The sequence below is a fragment of the Neofelis nebulosa genome, chromosome 10 (assembly GCF_028018385.1).
Source record: "Neofelis nebulosa isolate mNeoNeb1 chromosome 10, mNeoNeb1.pri, whole genome shotgun sequence".
Lineage (NCBI taxonomy): Eukaryota > Metazoa > Chordata > Mammalia > Carnivora > Felidae > Neofelis > Neofelis nebulosa.
The window spans coordinates 78,607,419-78,628,151 of record NC_080791.1 but is presented as its reverse complement, the minus strand read 5'-3'; the positions used below and the strand labels follow the sequence as shown (position 1 = coordinate 78,628,151).

General features: G+C 36.3%; 1 pseudogene; it reads left to right on the top strand.

Annotated features, from left to right (window-relative positions):
• Positions 1-12,706, top strand: part of LOC131486631 (transcription initiation factor TFIID subunit 10-like) — a 33,194-nt pseudogene extending 20,488 nt beyond the window's left edge.
• The last annotated feature ends 8,027 nt before the right edge of the window (positions 12,707-20,733 follow it).

Genomic DNA, 20,733 nt, shown 5'->3' with positions numbered 1-20,733 from the left:
TCAAGACACCTTTATCATTCTTTTCACTTAAGAAATTCCAAAGGTTTTAGGAACTCTGTGCAGGAATGGGATATGAAGACCAAATATATCTGTTTTATAATAAATCACAATATAGCCCTGGTCTTTTTTTTTTTTCTTTCCTCTGTTGAGATGAGTAATAAACGCAAATAGTTCAGCCAAATGTTATGTTTCTGGTAGTAACTGGATGTAGGGTATTGACACTGTAGAGAAAAAATAAAATTACACTGACTTTGTAATATTTAATTGTCTTAATGGTTGTGATTTCATCATTAGTCAGAGACCCTTAATTTTATTTCTGATCAATTACGTGTCTTCCTTTGTTACTTCACAGAGTGTCTCTGAAACATGTGTCAGATCACCATATCGTTTATTCACAAAAAAATTAGTGCATATTTGTGTGCAAAATATATCATAAGCCCCCAGGTACTTAGTAAGTATATAGTAAAATGATAAAATGTAAGAGGATAGTAGATGAGAAATTACATAATATAGAGGAAGGCCAATTTTAAGTGGTGTTTTTTTTTAATGTTTATTTATTTTTGAGAGAGAGACAAACAGAGACAGAGTGAGCAGGTTGGGGGGGGGGGGCAGAGAGAAAGGGGGAGACACAGAATCCAAAGCAGGCTCCAGGCTCTCAGCTGTCAGCACAAAGACTGACCGGGGGCTTGAACCCACAGACTGTGAGATCATGACCTGAGCCGAAGTCAGATGCTTAACTGACTGAGCCACCCAGGTGCCCCAAGGAAGGCCAAGTTTTAAAAAATCAAAAGAAAAAGTTCTGATCTAATTTTCTTTCAATACTCTTTGAAAACGTTTCTTATTTAGATTTTTACATTTCATTTCTTTCTTCAAAGCAGATAACAAAGAAGCAAATACTTCAAATCCTGTGTCAATAGAAAACTTCAATACACTGCCAAGACAGAATGAATATACTCAAAGATGTAGTCTAAGTAAAAATATTAATGTGTTTTTGATGAATTGCACTACTATTAATTTTTATGGCTTAATTTGACCTAATATCAAGAATATAATTGGATAATTGGCCTAAATAAATAAGAGATAGCTTCAAGCTTTGATTCTTACTAAGAATAAATTATTTCCTAATTTTTCCATTTTTCTTCCACACAAAAAATAAACAGCTACTTCTGAGAACTATTTCATAAACAGCTGTTGTCGTATATATTATTTTTAGTGGAGTTAGTACTTATTGCAATTTTAAAACAATGGTTTCAAAATGCTAATCCTTGAAATGCACTGAGAAAATTTTGAGGGCTAAATATTTGAGCATTGCATTCTCATAGAAACAGTCCTATTGTCCTTGTATAACATCAAGATGAACAGAGTCTTGACAATGTAATATATTTTCATTATACTCTTAATTACAGTTAGTTGTTAATTAAGGACACCTTATACTGAACAGCAGCCATCTGACAAGATTAAAGGGGAAATAATTGGTGTCAGTAGATAAGAACTTTGTCAATATGAGCATAGCTATAAGTAATTTATGACATATTGAAAAATAATCATAGCATAACAAACAATTCTGGTAATAAAAACATGTTGGTTGGAAGTTGACATCAACTTGTATATTGGGAAGAAACTCTATAGCTTTGCCTATATGCCCAGTTATGACCTTGTTGAATCAATTAAATTGCAATGATGAGGCAATGAGTGGCAAAAAGTAATTTGGGTCAGTGCACTGACAGAATCTCCATAGTTTTAAGTTCTCCTTGAAAGTTAGTTTGGCCAACACAATGGATATGATAGTTTTCATCTTGAATTAAATGTCATTTTGGCTTCAAAAATTAGTTGACTTGAGTTTTTTGCAAAGGTTCAGCACATGATATGGCGTAAGAACTTTCTTGATCCCAGTAGAGGGAAGAAAAGGAGTAAGCAGATGTTAGATAAGTTTTAATGTATTTTCATAAAAATGGAAGAACAGAACTTAAGGCATGGTTTAAGTCTGTTAGCTGGTTGTAGAAATTTTGCAGGTTCTCAAGACCTCAATAATAAGAATTAATAGATTTTTATTTCAAGAATTTCTAATTATATGACTCAGCTATCAGCTCATGCTGCTGCTTTCTATTTCATTACCAACCTGTTTATAATTTATTATATTAGATTCACCTTGATCTAGGCTCAAGATTACTTTGTGACAGACATACTTTTTCCACCTTGGCTGATGATAACTGGCCAGCTCTCTCTAAGGGGCTCTTAGTTCCAATTACCGAGATCAGATGTGATAAGCCAAAATTACACTTTTATTAGATTCAGTGGGTTATAAATCACTCTTTAAAGCCCAAACCATTGTTCTGTACTTTCTGTTCCTTTATAGTGACTAGAAAATGGTGATGACCAGAGGAAGTTTAGGTGTCATTGGATGAAAAATATGGCAGAACTTCTCCCTTGGCCCTCAACCAGTCACTTCTGGGTGGTTACATAAAGAAGAAATAAAATTTCATACTGTTTAACCATATTTTTGCAGGTCTGGAGGAGGTAGCTTGATAATTTACACTATCTAATTCAGAGAATTTACACTATAGAAGTGAAATACTGATATAACAACAACCCCAAAAACTAAAATGTGTGCCCTTCACTTTAGTATCAGAGAATAGGTGATAAAGAAACACACAAAACAAGTGACCTCTAAGTACCAAGGTAAAACCACTCAGTGTTGAGGTAAAACAATTTAGTAAAACCACCCTGTGCTATAACTTGAAAGGCATTTATGCAGTCACAACTATTAAAGACTATTACTCTAAGGAAACAGTTAGACAAAGGTAGACTTATAGGAGAGATGGAATGAAATCAAGTTTCCACAAGGAAGAATCTCTCTATATATTCTTATGAATAAGAGTTCTAAAAACCTCATTGGCTGGACTTCTGCTTATAACTATTCTTATTCCATATTAAACAGTACTTAAATTTCACCAGAATTTACTATTTACCACAATAACACATTGAGGCATTCAGAGCAAGTAATATTCCCATTTTCACAAATGCAGTTACAATTGGTCAAGGTCTAGGTCCTACTAATGTCATATTCAAGATGAGACCTTGTGTTTGTGACTCTTAGTTCAGTGTTCTTCCAATAATTGTACATTATAACATAAGGACTCAATTATTTTTATTAGCCATCCTATGGTTTCCGGCATAAATCTTTAATTAATCAGTGTCTACATTTGGACATCTGTCTGTAACATGTTAATATCCACTAGAGAGCATCGAAGTACAAAAAGCACTGACAACTAAGTAGACAAATTATCTCAGCCAGTTGATGTCAGTCATTGTCTGTCTTTAGCCAACATCGTTCTGCCTTGATGTGCACATATGAACTAAAAAGACCTAGTTATAGGAATGGAGGCTACACATAAGCCCAATATCAGGGACTCTACTTCCCAAGACTAATCTAATCATCATTATTGCCTAATGTCTGAAATGCCAGCAACAGAGAGCCTTGTGAAGTCTTCATATGATATCATATCTTTTTATTTTTCCTTTTCTTTTTTTTAAATATTTTTAACTTTGAGAGAGAGAGTGTGAGCGGAGGAGGGGCAGAGAGAGAGGGAGACACAGAATCTGAAGCAGGCTCCAGGTTCTGAGCTGTCAGCACAGAGCCCAAGGTGGGGCTCGAACCCATGAGCCATGAGATTATGACCTGAGCCAAAGTCAGACACTTAGCCGACTGAGCCACCCAGGTGCCTCCATGTGATATCATTTCTTGACTAGACCAAGTAGAAAGTTGATTTCTCTAGGGCCCTTCCTTGGAAAGAACAGAATTACAAAAAACAAAAAAACCAAAAAACACCACACACACACACACACACACACACACACACACACACTTATTCTGGGTAATGGATTTGTTTTTTCTACCCCCTGGACTTTGACCTCCAATTTCTGAAGGCTTACCCACTACTTGATGCACTGGAATGGGATCCCACATCACATCGCAGGAGACTAGGGCACTCACTTTCAGCAAAGAAGGTGTGGTTTGGGATTATGATTGGGAGATCCATTTTTCATATTGCATTCATCACCTGATAGATTGTTGGGACAGCCTGCTGAAAGCACAGCTGATTTTCCCCTTTAGGGTGATACTCTGAAAGGATAAGATACTATCCTTCAGGACTCTGACTATATATTCAATACAAAAAAAATGTTACCCAGTAGAAAAAATACACTCACATTTAGAAACCAAGTGAGGAAGGTGAATGGTCTCATTATCATTCCTGATGACCTAAGAGGGATTTGATGCTTTCTGTCTCCACAACTCTGGACCCTGTAGGATCAGAAATCCTGATCTTTAGAAGGAAATTACTTTCACATAGGATACATAAAAGTATCTTATGTAACTATAATTACAAAATTCAGGGGCGTCCAGGTGGCTCAGTTAGTTAAGCATCCAACTCTTGATATCAGCTCAGGTCAAGATGTCATGGTTTGTGAGTTCAAGTCCTGCCTCTGACTATATTGACAATGCAGACCATGCTTGGGATTCTCTCTCTCCTCTCTCTCTGCCCCTCCTCAGCTTGTGTTCTCTCTCTCTCTCTCAAAATAAATAAACTTAAAATAAATAAATAAATAAATAAAATAAAATAAAATAAAATAAAATCAGATGATTCCTGAGCATATAGGGTGCCTTTTGTTTCCAGGAGCTCTACACAAGAAGAGGAATTACTCCCCAGGCAATGGTAATGGACCCCGACAATTATGAGAATGTAGCACTGCTGTTACACGAGACACAGAAAAAAATGCATGTTAAACTTGGTTGTTCCATTTGGATGCTTCTTACTACACTTTTGACCAATTATAACTATAAATATATAACAACAGCCATTTTCTGAGAAGAGCAGAGGATCCGGGCTCAGACTCCTTTGAAAGCAGGGTCTAGGTAACTTCGCCATGCAAGATACTAAGGCCACAGAGATAGTAGCTCAGATTGTTGGGAAATTAGAAATCGATAGTGAAAGAGGGAGACAGTAAGCATCATTTTTAGCCCTGAGACCAGCTGTAATTTGTCCAATTAATGTCTATTTTGTATGGTTCTCCTCAGAAAGAAAGGTCCATTTGCATCCTTGAGCAGCAGCTCTCTTAATGAATATGGAAAAGTCAGTAAAAAATGCCAGATCTTTCCAAGCCAGGTTTGCTGCCCAGCTGCAGTTTGTGAGGTCAGCAGACAGCCTCCAATTTCCAGATCTTTAAAGTCTGCCTCACCTGCAGACAGCTACCTTGTTTGGGGGAAGCCACATCCAGTGACAGAGGGTCAGGATAGATAAGCCCAGCCATTTCAGCTTCTGTAGTACACACTGATAGGCAATGCTCATTGCAGAGGACTCCATCAAATTACTCATGGTGTTGACAGCCCTGCATTGCAATTAAACTTTTTTCTCTCATCAGCCTTATTGGTCCACCTTCCGTTTACACAATTTCATCTCTGGGGCACCTGGGTGGCTCAGTTGGTTGAGCGTTCGAGTTCGGCTCAGGTCATGATCACATGGTTCGTGGGTTTAAGCCCTGTGCTGGGCTCTGTGCTGACAGCTTAGAGCCTGGAGACTGCTTCAGATTCTGTGTCTCCCTCTTTCTCTGCCCCTCCCCCACTCATGCTCTTTCTGTTTCTCAAAAATAAATAAACATTAAAAAATGTAAAATATATATATATATATATATATATATATATATATATATATATACCTGTTCATCTCTAATAAGCTTTTTATACCTGTATGCATCTGGAGAACCCAATGACATGACTAATAGTATTTCTGCCTCCACTCACCATTAACTACTCCCCTCCACAGTTTTCTTTATTATGAAGTTGCTCAGAAAACAGAAACAAAACTTTGAAGAATCATCCTTGGTGAATTTCTTCCTCTCATACTCCGAAAATATTTGGTTTGCTATCTCTTCAAAATTATCCACAATCTTACCGCTGGTAATTCTTTCCAAAAGTATAATATCAGTCCAAGTTACAACCATCTCTTGCCTAGATTATTATAGTAGCCTCCTAACTAGTTTCTCTGCACTGACACAATAAAAATAGTGATCAGTTCACAATATAACTTAGATCTTGCCACTTTTCGGCTGAAAACCCTGCAATCAAGGTAATCAAAAAATGGGACAATGCTGCAGAAAATTTGGCCTTTCATTATTGGCTTAGTCTACCACATTATTTTATGTTCTGATAACTAAAGTTGCATTTGTGTAACGAAACTCAAATTGAACACACAGATGCATAATGTGGGGGGAGGGAGGGGATATAGTCATAGAGATCAAATAGAGTAGTAGATATAGATACTTGCTAATTCATTGGCCCAGCTTCAGAAGTGACCCCTTTATAACCTGAAAAGCAAAGACTGTAATTCTTCATTTTACAGTTATTAGTTCTCCAAAAATCATTATTTCCCAGGTTAAAATCCTTGTAGCTACCTTAGAATTAAAAAAAAAAGTATCTTAAAGATTTCACAGAGGAAGTTCATTAGTCCTAGAAGTTAAATGCCACCTGAAAGCTCACAATATAATTTAGAATGAGATCCAGAATTAAATCAGAATTGATGATTTCCATTAGGCAACACCTTGTCTTCAGGCATACAGCCCAAATTAACATTGGATGGAACAAATGACTTATCTGTTCAGATTGACCTCTACCACCATGGACCATATACTTAAATTGATAATGTTTTCCCCAAAGACCCTAAGTCTTCATGTACTTTATTCTCATTTGTGAACATCACTGTATAATATCCAAATATGAAGTCAAATTTTAAAAATGAATGTAAGGAATAAAACTTTCAATAATAGCAAGAGCTTGAACTAGAGACCATAAAGAATCCATGGTGAATAGAGTCTTCATTATTATATATCATTTGTGGCTATGAAATTGATTGACAAGTTGAACAAGATTATTTTGGCTATATCAATTTGATCATCTTTCTTTCTGAAAGCATTTTCTATACTCTACCCTAAAGTAATAAGGTCACTAGAGGCTCTGATCTGGAATCAGTACAGCTCATTCATCACATTTAGCCCTTTAGTCTACCCAGATATAAAATGATGTAGTTCAAACATGGGAATGATGGTGTTTTCATTTGTTTAAATGAAATTCATGCTAAAACAATTGGTGATAATAATGATACAAAAAAGAAGATGAAGGGGGGATCAGAAGAAACAAAAGGGGAGGGAGAAAGAGGAGTAATATTCATTTTATTTTTATTTTTTAATTTTTTGTTTACTTATTTTGAGAGAGACAGAGCGAGTGGCGGAGGGGCAGAGAGAGGGAGAGAGAAAGGATGCCAAGTAGGCGCAGCACTGTCTGTGCAGAGCCTAATGTGGGGGCTCAAACTCAGGAAACTGTGAGATCATGACCTGAGCTTAAACCAAGAGTCAGGCTCTCAACCAACTGAGCCACCCAGGTGCCCCAACACTTTAAAGACTGGTTCCCACCATGAGCCATATTCAATGGTAAATATTGCAAATAGAGCATATCTAGTATTCACAATAAACTTACTTCTAATAACTTCATTTTAGAGATGAAAAAAATAAGGATCAGGGACTTTTAAAGTAACTTTTCAAAGTCAAAACGACATTGTCAAAAACCAGAATTCAAACACATAACAGCTTCTTTTCTAAAACAACTTAATTTGATCCCACACAGCTTGATTTATTCATTAGTGCATTATATTTACCCAGTATAACCTATTAAATGATAGATATTTAAGTACAAAGTGGAGGATAATGCTATAAAATGAGAATGCGTTTCTTTGAATTTTAAATCTAAGTTTATTAAAAGATCAAAACACTATAGTTGGAAAAATCTAAATTTTAACTTTACTTAAATATCAAAATTAGATGAATATATTTTATTTTCCTGTATAACCAAAAGAAAAGCATCTTTATTTATAATTTCATAAATAGTTTTTATAATTTAGCTATGAAAGAAAATCATTAATCTCAGTGTCTGAACTAATTTATCCTATGTTCTTTGTACTTTTGCTTTTTCTGAATTTATTCACCTCATTAAATTGAAACTTTAGTTTGAATTTCATTTTTTTAAGATCAAAAGCAAAACATAGACTTTGTGGATCTTGTTGACTATTTGGAAGAGAGGGCACAGATCTCAACTTACTAATGCATTCTCTAATGGCATTCCATAGTTTCAGATTATTATTGATAAAGGGTAAAATGCAAAAAAAGACTCAGATTAGATTTGCTTCATTAAATTAAAATTAGAGTTAATGAATAACTAGTTGATTGTGTTATCATTAATTTTATCTTAATCTACAGATTTATAAAAAGGAAGTTACTTTTTTCCACATTTCTGCAAATTAGGATGAGTAAATTCAGGTTAATTATCAGGTGGTGGATTGGGGGCAGTATGCATTGTGGTTTATAGAAATAGCTTTCCTTTAAGCATAGTTATTCAGAAAGAAAAATTAAACACATTTTTCAAAAGCATATTTATTCAGTAATAATAATCCTAGTAAAAAAGTATACGCAATTAAATAATTTAAAAAGTTTCAACTCTGGAGATTCTCCACTATTCAAATTAGGTTTAGTGTAACTGTAGGCTAAGGCATTCTATGTTTTGATGTGTCTACAAACAGTGAAATAGTAAGCCTATGACTCATGACTTATCTGGCTCAAGCAATTTGTCCATAAATTTCCAGCAAGATTCTTTGCCTACCTTCTGCTCTCCTAGTCTTTTTCCAAGTGACTTTTATTTTTTCAGTAATGATAAGCTAGGTGTTACTGATCACGATTTCATTGATCTCCCTCAGCTTGATCCTTGCCTAATTGAGAAAATAAAATCATTTACTCTTATTTCCTATTTGCTTTCTCTGGAATTAACCATAGACCCACAGTAATTACAATAAATTCCAGGTCACATCTGTTTAAGCAAAATCTTTAACTAATCCTTCACAGGCTGTCACAACTCTATACCATTTATGATATATATATATTCTCATTTGAGGATATTTGACTTCCTGGTGTTCTTTATTCTTTACCAGTCATCCATATTAAGGTGCTCAAATGGTTACTCTTGTGGAATAGGCAATTATTATTCAAGATGGGATAAATCTGTTACAAGGTAGAAATGTATTATGTCTCCTATTATGGATTTCAACTTACTTAAAAACACACCCAATTAAATAGAGCATAATGAGATTTCTGAGTTGAATTCTGAAATGGTGTCTATACACACATAGCCATAACATTAAGGGAAGACTGCCACGTATACATAAGTCACATGTGTCATGATATTAGGGAGGCTATATATAGGCTATTTTCTACTAAATTGAGAGCATAATGTCAACATTGTTATTATATTCTGTCTACCTATTTTATTGTCTTTTATAAGTGCACTTAGAACAAATAGATATATAAGTTGTTTACCTTATTTTTTTAACCTGCAAAACTCCTGTTTTTCTCTTTATTAGTAGAGAAATCTCACCTTTGACTCCATTAGTCATTGGCTGACACATCACATAATTCTTATGCTTTGTCTTTTTTATTTCTCTTTCAAAATACTTACCATCATATATGGCTTAGACTCAGATTTTTATGCCAAAATGATCTTTTTAGCAAACAATGTAATTTTCTTTAGATTATTTACATTCTCAGCTTTTCATTTATCCGTCTATGGTTTATTTTAACTACAAACTTACCAGTTATTCTTTATTATTAGAAAGGATAAAAATATCTATGAACCATTATTTTCATCTTCCTAAATTAGAATCATAATAATTAAGAAGCCATTTACTAATTGGAAACATGGAACTAAATTTCAAAGACCTTTTTTTCTCTGTGTTCCAGACTCTAAATAGTAAAAATAGCAAAGTTGAACTGAGCAGGTTCTTTAATGTTACAAATGTCACTTTCCAACTTAGTCTCCTTTTTCAACACAAATGGATAAGACCTTTTTTTTTTTTTTTAAGTTTTTAACTGCTGATTCCTTGAGTGCTTTGAAATGGAACCTGCCTATTCTGATACATCCATTTTCTTCTCCCTTATCTTTTCAGTTCTCTGGTGCATAGGAATGTGTTATTTAGCCATCAGAATCTATCATTCTGCCCCCACCCCCACCCCCACCCCCGCCCCGCTTCTCAAGGACATGCAACTTTATGTGAAGCTGACAGTATTAATAATAAAGACAAGTTCTATTGCCATTCATTGGGTAACTACTTTATGGAGGCACAGCTAGGCATTTTGAATATATTCTTTCTAATATTCACAACAACCACACATGGTAAATTTCATGGTCTCTGTTTTATAGAAAAGTACAAAGAGGCTCCAGAGGTTATAAAACTTGCCTATGATTACATAGGTAATAATATAGACTGGATGTGAACCCAGTCCATCTGTTTCCAGGACCCATTAAATTTTCATTAAGGGGGCGCCTGGGTGGCGCAGTCGGTTAAGCATCCGACTTCAGCCAGGTCACGATCTCGCGGTCCGTGAGTTCGAGCCCCGCGTCAGGCTCTGGGCTGATGGCTCGGAGCCTGGAGCCTGTTTCCGATTCTGTGTCTCCCTCTCTCTCTGCCCCTCCCCCGTTCATGCTCTGTCTCTCTCTGTCCCAAAAATAAATAAAAAACGTTGAAAAAAAAAAAAATTTTCATTAAGTAGGAGCTTCATTTTCTTAGGTTATGTCTTCATTTCTGTTCTTCACTTTTACCACCCACTATCTAAATTCTAATCTTTTAAGCTACATATATCCTATTTCTATATTTATATATCTATGTATCTATGTATCAATATACCATCTATTGGCAATCTTAAATTTATTCACTAAAAAATGCTCACTGAAATATCTTCCTTTGGATGGGATAGAAGCTGTCTTCAGAATCAAGTTCTATAATCCGCATTTATAATTTCTTGTACCCAAATATCTGTCCCGAAAACATTGGCTGCATGTTTCCTGGACTATGGATCCATTTTCTAGATTTACTGTCTTTAATCTAAATGGTAGATTACTCTTGATTATTACACTTGGCTACTTGCTTAGATTAAACAGAGTGCCTTAACTTTGATCCTCATGACCCTTTGCTTCAACATTTTCTTCTTGATGAAAAAGAGATTAGAATAATGACAAAGGTTTTGACTTTTATAGACAGACCTGAATTTGAACCTTAGCTTGGTAATTTATTAAGTGTATGCAAGATCCTTTATTTTACCTTATTCCAAAATTCAGCAAGTTTCTGATTCTCATTCCGATGTTATACCTACAGTATGCCAACTAACATTGTTTGGCTTGGTTTTTAATTTATTTCCAAAATACAAACGAACAAAAACAGATCACCCATTTCTCCTATGCTCCAACACTGGCAACTATCAACCTGTTCTGTGTGACTTTGACCTTGCTTTTTTTGTTTAATTAATTTATCTTTAGCTTCCACATATAAGAGAGACTATATGGTATTTGTCTTTTTTTGTCTGACTTACTTCACTTAGCATAATTCCCTTGAGGTCCATCCATGTTGTAGTAAATGGCAAGATTTCATCCTTTTTTATGGCTGAATAATATTCCATTGTTTATATATACCATTCATCCATCAGTGGACACTTAGGTTACTTCATACGTTGGCTATTATAAGTAATGTTGCAATAAACATGGGGGTCCATATATCTTTTCAAGTTAGTATTTTATTTTTCTTTGGATAAATACCCAGAAGTAGAATTGCTGGATGATATGGTAGTTTTATTTCTAATTTTTGAAAAACATCCATACTGTTTTCTGTAGTGACTGCACCAATTTACATTCCCACCAACCATGAGTGTGTTCCCCTTTCCCCACAACCTTGCCAACATTTATTATTTCTTGTCATTTTGATACTAGCCATTCTAACAGGTAAGTAAAATTTATTCCAGCGATGTAAGAGTGGTCCAATGGTTGCAAATAAATCAATGTGATACATCACATTAACAAGAGAAAAGATAAAAACCATGTAGCTATCTCAATAGATATAGAAAAAGCATTTGACAAAATATCAGATTCATTCATGATTTAAAACAACAACAAAAACAACAACAACAACAACAAACTCTCAACAAGAAAGTACCAGAAAGAGAAATTAAGACAACAATCACACGTCTGTGCTGAGCTCTGCCGCCTGGGCCTCAGCAGTACTCTTAGTCTTGCCCCATGAGCACCACTGGGGAAAACAAGGCCAGCCCCACAGGGCCGGCGGCGGGGGGGCAGGGAGGGGGTACCTGGGGCTGGAGCTGTGGCAGTGGGCACTTGACTGGGGTGGTGCTGGGCGCCTCCACTGTCTGCAAGGCACCGAGGTCGAGGGGGCTGGGTCTATTGGGGTTTACGTGCTGTGGAGCAAGACCAATGGAGAGGTGAAGGCAGTGATGTCCAGAAGCCTGTGGTCGATTTCTTGATGCAGCTAGAGGATTACACGCCTATGATCCCAGATGCGGTGCCTAGTTACTACCTGCACGGTGCTGGCTCTGAGACCTTGGACCCAGGCATAATTCGGCTCATCTCCCTAGCTGCAGCTGCCCAGAAATCCATCTCAGATATTTCCAGTGATGCCCTACAGCACTGAAAAATGAAGGGCACAGCTTCCAGCAGTTCTGGAAGCAACAGCAAGGACTGCAAGCAGCACGCTAACCACAGAGGACTTGACCCCTGCAGTCAGCGGAGTATGGCATCGATGTGAAGATGCCTCACTATTTCACCTGAGCCACTGGACCTAAAGGCACTTGTTTGTCCCCTTGTCCCCACACCAGCCTGTTTCCATAAAAAATTTATTGTGACACGGAAAAAATAAAAACCCAATCCTGTTTAAAATTGCACCAAAAAGAATAAAATACCTAGAATAAACTTAACCAAGGAGGTGAAAGAGCTATAATCTGAAAATTATAAAACATTGATGAAAGAAATTGAAGACAACTCAGGGAGTTTTTCATGAATCAAAAGTATGGAGATCAAAGTACACTTTGAGCTACAGAAATGTATGATGCCATCTTATTAATAAAATGGAATAATAAATGTATCATTGATACGAAGCCTGCATTAGTTTAGAAGCAGCGACTTGGTGTCCGGTCTGGAATTTCGAAGTCTGAACAATTTTTTGAGATCACTTAGTACGGCTGATTTTCTCATTTGTGTTATTAGAGATTTGGGCACTATGAGATTATTATTCAAATTAACCCAGAAAATAAGCCAAGAATTTGGTTCTTCAAACCCTTAGCCCAGTTCACTCTCTAGAATATTCCCTTTAATTCATAAAAGTCTGTAAAACATTATTTCTCTTCAGTGGGCGTGGTGATCACACACACATCTGAATAATGAAAACCAAGTTTTTACAAATAGGGTGATGTTATTTCTTGCTGTTTTTCAATATCTTCTGCTACATAAAACTGGTCTCCAATCTTCAAACTAATTTTTAATTTTCTTCCCTCGATTATTTGTGTTTTACTTTTTTTTGGGGGGGGGGAGGTCTTTCTTTCCTCCTGAAGGAAAAATTAGTATGAGATCAGTGATATAATATATACTTTTATACCTATGACTACTATCGGTTATTTATTGATTCTAGCTGAGATTTAGAGTACATATAGAATAAAAGTAATATGAATAAAAATAATTATAATAAGTTACAACTGTGCAGTGACCCTTGAACAACACAGGGCTTAGGAGCACCAACACCCCTATGCAGTCAAAAATCCACATATAACTTTTGACTCCCCCAAAACTTAACTGCTAATAGCCTACTATTGACCAGAAGCCTTACTGATAACATCAACAGTTGATTAACATATATTTTATATGTTATATACATTATATACTGTATTCTTACAATAAAATAAGTTAGAGAAAATAAAATGTTATTAAGAAAAATCATAAGGAAGATGGGGCACCTAGGTGGTTCAGTCAATTAAGACTTGATTTTAGCTCAGGTCATGCTCTCACAGTTTTTGAGTTCGAGTCCCACACTGGACTCTGCACTGACAGTGGGGAGCCTACTTGGGATCCTCTCTCTTCCTCTTTCACTCTGCCTCTCCTCCCTTACTCTTCCTCTTTCAAAAATAAATAAATAAACTTAAAAAAAAGAAAATTAAAGGAAGATAAAAATATATTTATAGTACTATACTGTATTTGTCGAAAAAAATCTGTGTATAAGTGGACCTGGCTGTTCAAACCTGCGTTCAAGTGTCAACCTTATGTAGAATTTTTACCTCTTACAAAGCACTCTGATGAATTGCATCACGTCTAATTCTCATAGCAGCTATGTAGTTAGAATTTATTGCTTGCATTTTATCAATCAAGGAAGTAAAGCTGGAAGAATGCTTTACTCAGCACAGATCTCACACTTAACTAATGGCAGTGATGAGACACCAGATCTCTGACTAAAGACTGAGCACTTTCTAGGACACCCCATCACCGATTTTTCAGTATCTTAGTATGTGTACACCCTTCTTTCTCACATACACAAGTCTCCTATGCAGTTTGGACTCACACACGTGAATTTAGTTGGCAAGACACAGAATAGTGCAGAGAACTGAACTAACTATATTGTGATCATATAAATGCAGCCCAATCCTCCTCTCCAAGCAACATCAATATTAGCCACCACATAATCTATATCCTGTTAATTCCAACATGACTTGGTCACTGCAGAGAGCACTGAAATACAGTGACTGTAACCATATTCTATTAACTACAAATGGTTAATGATCCAAACTCCTTACTCTACTGTCCTAAGGGTTCTCCAGAGATCCATTTCCTTCCACAAACCATGGCCTTGCCTTCAGATACTGAGACCAATTATTTTTTTTTAATTTTCTCTAATGTAGCATAACTCTGTCTTTTGACTACAAGTTTTAATTTAGGAAACAGCTAGAATTCATTTGGCATTCAGTCTGATGATGAAAGTTGATGACCAAATACAATCATATGTTCTTAATTTCATGTTGTCACTAAAAACAAACAAAAAAATAATAAAGTAAATAAATACATAAATAAATAAAAATCTTCTCAGATGTATCTCATAAAATCCACAAAGAATAACTGAAATAATTTAAGAGCTCTCTTGACCAACTTCCCTTAAAACATTTGCTAGCAAGTCATTAATAAAGGTCTTGGTAAAAATTCAGAACATTCTATTGAATTGCATTTTTTCTTTCATTTACTAATTTTAAGATGTTTAATGTCATCATTATTTGGGAAGACAAAACTCTGCCTCTGGCCTGATATTAAATCAAGCACAATGTAAAAATGTCCTCTAAAAACAAAGCCAATTTCCCAAATATGAAAGTCCACAAAAAGAGTGTTTTTGTTTAAAACATATTTTTCTTGGTACTGCACTGACACAAACATAAAAGTACTTCAAGAAATTTTCTGAGTAATTCCAATTTTTGGCTAGTTTTGTCTTTGATGCCAGTTTCTTTAATTACTTTAAAGGTCTTGTAAATCGTTTCAACCAGAAGATGGTGTCAGGAATCCCCTAAATTCCCTTTGAGATTGAGGGTGATTAGAAAAGTAGAATGAACAATGAGAATCAACGCAGAAACTTCAAATGGAAAAAGAAGGTCTTTCCTCTTTAAACCCCGTTGATGGGCTGTGGAAGCCTTCATCCTGCTCCAGTTGGATGCTATCTCCCTCAACTTCATTAGGAGACATGACACGAAGAAGTTTCCTAGGGTTTGAAGTATAGATAGGAAAAATAACCTGCATTTTCAGTTTCTGGAAGAGACATCATAACACATTTCTCCACAGCAATGGTCAGCATTGATCAAACCAGTAACAGCAATGCAGGAAATACACATAGAATAGATAGGCTTATTTCATCAGAGGCAAGCCTTCTCAACACATATGTATCATTGTCAAAAAAGTGTGAGGGGTAGAAGCTTCACCTACTGCAGAGAGAGCTGTTTCATCACTAGAGACAATGGGTCCTCATTATCATCATTAATCATCATCATAACCATTGTTTTGTCTTCAGGACTAACGTTTGCTGGACATGTGCTATATTCTAGGCAGTGTTCTGAGTACATACACTAATTCATTTAATTGTCACAACATTTACATGAGGTACACAATATATTATTTCCATATCAGAGAAGGGGAAGTGAGAGGTGAAAGAAGGAAATTAACATGCAGAGGTTTCCATAGATTGTAATTAGTTGCATTCAGCACTCAAGATATGCCATCTGACTTGAGAGTTTACCTCTTGATAACTAAAATCTATTGTCTCCCTGTAATGGCTCTGGAATCAGACAGAAGTGGGTTACATTATTAAATTCATCTTTCACTCGTTTGGAGACTATGGTCAAGTAACAAACATACTAAGTCCCATTTTCGTCCTCCGAAAAGTGAGCAAATGATAATAGCTATTTCACAAAGATGTGAACTTTAAACAAAAGAATGATGAAAATGTTTCTGGAAGTGAGACTTATCCTTAAGATACCAAAATAATACTTTAGTAATTAGTGTTATGTGTGTGCATGTGTATACAGGGATGTGTGTGTGTGTGTGTGTGTGAATGTGACAAGAAGTATTAATCAAATTTGATGTTTCCTCAGAGAGTAATTTAGCACTCTGAAAATCTTGCTGATTAATCAGCGGTCAAGAAGACTTTTAATCTAAGTGCTTAATTAATTTAGCTAATGGCATAAACAATACCAGAGGACATAAGAAGTGAGGCGGCTCAGATTTTTGGTGCTCTTCATTCTGCTGCATTTCTCCTTTTTGGTCTTGCTTCCCATTCCTTATTCTCCCATGTTGTTTTTATTCTACTTTTATTGTAAGGAAAAAGAAGATTTGTCAGAGTTGGAATCTGGGAAGCAATGGACAAATCAAGTGCATTCCCCACCCCATCTCTATACACACACTTAAAGCCCTGAGGTAATAACCCTGAAACATTTGCAGAGATGTTATAGTAAAGGAGCTTGAGGAATCCTCCTGCCTTGTACGACATACAAGACTCCTTGATTCTCTATCACATCATATTATTCTGCAATATCTGCTTCACACTATCAATTTGACAACGATTCAAAAGCCAATCACATCTATGATGTCATGTTATCACCAAAACCTGCTCAATGGCTCGAACTCAGGACAACAAGTTCAGGCAAGGGTTATTAAATTCACTAGAACAACATAAATGGGAAAAGGGTGGGTAGATATTCAACTTTAGCATTTTCCATTCAACCCATCAGTGACTCTGGGAACGTTACATGTACTTTGCTTTTCTGAGAGTATTCTCAGATATCTGGAGTTCCTCCGGGTACAAGAATGAGTAGTGACTGTAAGGCTATGCGTCTTGCCTTTTTGACGTTTTGACAATCATGTAAATTATTCCAATGGTACAAGTTGGAAGTTCCTAAAATATGAGATTAAGAGGGAATAAATGGGATTTTCCCAAAAAATTCTCCGTGAGAAAATTTCTAATTTTAGCATTGCTTTTCCTGAAATACTTCCCACCCACTGCCCCTTTTCTAAAGGTTTGTTCTGTCAAATATTTTTTTTAGTTAAATCTATTTTGTGGTTATAGGTTTACTAGCAAATATGTCACTTAAAGCCAATTATGTATTCTGTATGTATTTACTCCCACAATCAATACGATTGGTAGCAAAAGGGCTAGGTGGATCTATTGAGGTTCTTCTGGGTTTCAGGCTAGTTCCTAAAGGTAATTTTTTTAGTCTAACTCTAATATACAAATTTGCCAGAAGGACATTTCTTTATAAGCTTATTTATCCTGAATAATTATGTAGCATAAGAAAATATCAGCCTACCAAATCAATGTAAAACTTATCAAATCAAAGAGGTACTGGTGAAATAATTTTTAGAAATATGTTTTCTTAATCATGGCTGGTAAGTGAATTAGTTACATCTGCACTTTAGAATAGAGCTGTCTGCCTCCAAAGAGCTCATCTTCTGTGCTTTCAAATTTCCTTGACCCGCTACTAAAGTTACCTTTCATTCAAAGCTTCCAGTCGTCGTGTGCTTATTAATAATAATTACCATTTGTAGGTTTCTTACTATGATCCTGAAACTATGTGTTACAGGCTGAATTGTGTCCCTCCAAAATTCGTAAGTGAAAGTCTTAACCCCCAGTGTGACCATATGTGAAGGTGGGGTCGTCAGGAAGTAGTTAAGGTTAAATGAGCTTTAATCCAATAGGACCAATGTCCTTAAAAGAAAAGCAAGAGATACCAGGGATGCTACATATAGAGGAAGGCCATGTGAGGACACAGTAAGAAGATGGTTGTCTATAAAATAGAAAGGGCGTCTTACCTTAAACCAACCAGGCTAACACTTCATACTTTGCCCAAAGAACCATAAGCAAATAAATTCCTGTTGTCTAAGCCTTCTAGTTTGTAGTATTTTGTTAGGGCCACCCTAGCCAACTAATACGTTCTAATACTGAAGAAAGTATATGATTACTACCAGCTTTTTGATTATGAGGCTTAGAAATGTGAAGTAAAGTTACCAGAATCACACATCTAATGAAGGACACATCTGGACAACTCTTACCACTGTATGAGAGAGGACTAGAAAAGCATGTCTTTGGATGTTTATTAATAGGAATTGACCAAGATGGCCTTAATATTCCCCTCAGCCTGACTAAACTTTGGACAGCTTTCTTCCTGACAATCGGCCTTTGACCTCTCTTTTCTTAGAGCATTTACTTTAGAAAGTTTGCAATTGTATATTATGTACACATTATTTGAAATGTGTATGTAAGTCTTCTCCCAGACTCTTACCAGTTTTATAATCAAGGAAATGTCTTTCTCAACGACTTGGGAACCACCTTTTTGAAATGTGAACGTTGAAAGAAATAGTGCCCCTACCTCCCAGTCTTCCTGGAAGGTGGGAACCTAATCTAAATAGACATCAAGGAGCAATCACACATGGCTTAATGAGAAAAACAACTGCCAACACAGGAGTAAGTGTGCTCTCACTAATGTCATCCAGGACTTTTACACTTGCTCACCCCCACACTTAAGAGCGCTCCCATGGGGCGCCTGGGTGGCTCAGTCGGTTAAGCGTCCGACTTCAGCCAGGTCACGATCTCGCGGTCCGGTCCGTGAGTTCAAGCCCCGCGTCAGGCTCTGGGCTGATGGCTCGGAGCCTGGAGCCTGGAGCCTGTTTCCGATTCTGTGTCTCCCTCTCTCTCTGCCCCTCCCCCGTTCATGCTCTGTCTCTCTCTGTCCCAAAAATAAATAAAAAACGTTGAAAAAAAAAATTAAAAAAAAAAAAAAAAAAAGAGCGCTCCCAGAGTTGAGTTCACTCTTTCTCCTTTTTACACTAGTTTTGTATAAAGGCTTCTGCCTGCTTAACTATCCAGTGCAAATTTTGCTCTGACAGACCTTAAAAGGACCCAGACACCAAATATCTAGAATGGGATGTCAGCAGAATTTAACTTCTTAAAATCTATGTAGAGGAGAGTGACAAAATGGAAGCGTCTAAGATGCAGAAACCTGGAAATGGGTGCTCAGAGGCTGTCGGGAGTAATCATTTAGATATTTGGGTCATTGAAAAGCAGAGCAGGAAACACCCAGTTTTTAAAATGTGTGTCTCAGTTTAAGTTCCCCAGAGGTATACCCCAAGGCAAGGACTCAAGCACAAGTAGCTTGTGTAAAGATGTGAAAGAAACACCAGTGGTAGAGAATTGAGGCTAAGAGAAAAGGCAGCCAATAAAGACAACCTTTTCAAGCCAGCTACTATTGCCAGTGGATGGAGGCTAATCTCTCATGAGAAACTTTGGAAATCAGTGTAAAACGCACCACACAAAATGTGAGGGGCCTGGGATATTTGTGCACCAGCTCTGGTAGGCACTGAAGATCGAGGTTATTAATCACAAGCATTTCTTTCCTGCCGGGGAAGCAGCCAAAACTCTCAAGTGGCCCCCAACCACAGGGAGTTCTATAATGAAGTGTCCAAACGCTTCTTTCCATTTCCATCATGTATTCCTTCTGAAGGATATTAAAGCAGTGCTGTTGGTTCCCCAGTGTATTGAATATACTTTTAAATAAAATGGGCAGTGCTGTTTCTTGCTGTTTTACTTACCAAGGCTTCTCCCAGATCCTAATAAATATATCACCTCAAGGACAAAATATTAAGGAGACAAATTTTTCTAAGTCAAAAGTTTTCCAGGAGTTTCTGTGTTGTCATAAAAGTATTATGGTTTAACCTAGAGACAAAAAGAGCTTCTTAGAACTATTTTATTTCTACTAGGAGGAAAATTGATGTCTGTTTTAGTACCTTGGACACACTATACCTTTTGGATGCAGGAAAGGCAAATCCTTAATAACACATATACTGCCATTAACAAGAGTTCATACTCCTAAGGCGTTAAGGATGACTCAGAAGGTGAAGATGAAGCATAATGCTATTTATCACATGAAAATATTCCAATTTCAGCTCTCTTGCTTACTGTCTCAAAGACCTTGAAGCTAACAAAAATACCTTAAAGCTAACAAATTATTTTGTCAGAAAGAATCATATACATACACACACCTACATATACATGAATACTCCATACATTACCTACGCATATACAATATATTTTTTTCTTAGACAAGAATCTTAGGTTATTTTTCTGTAAAATGGGGACAGGAAAATCTTACCCTGCCAGACTGTTGTTATGGAAAAGAACTAACACAATTTTATTGGATCGTGAGTTATCATTTCCACATCCCTACCTATCACAGCCTCTGACACAAACTTACCCCCAGATGCCAAGGATATCCTTTCCTCCTTGT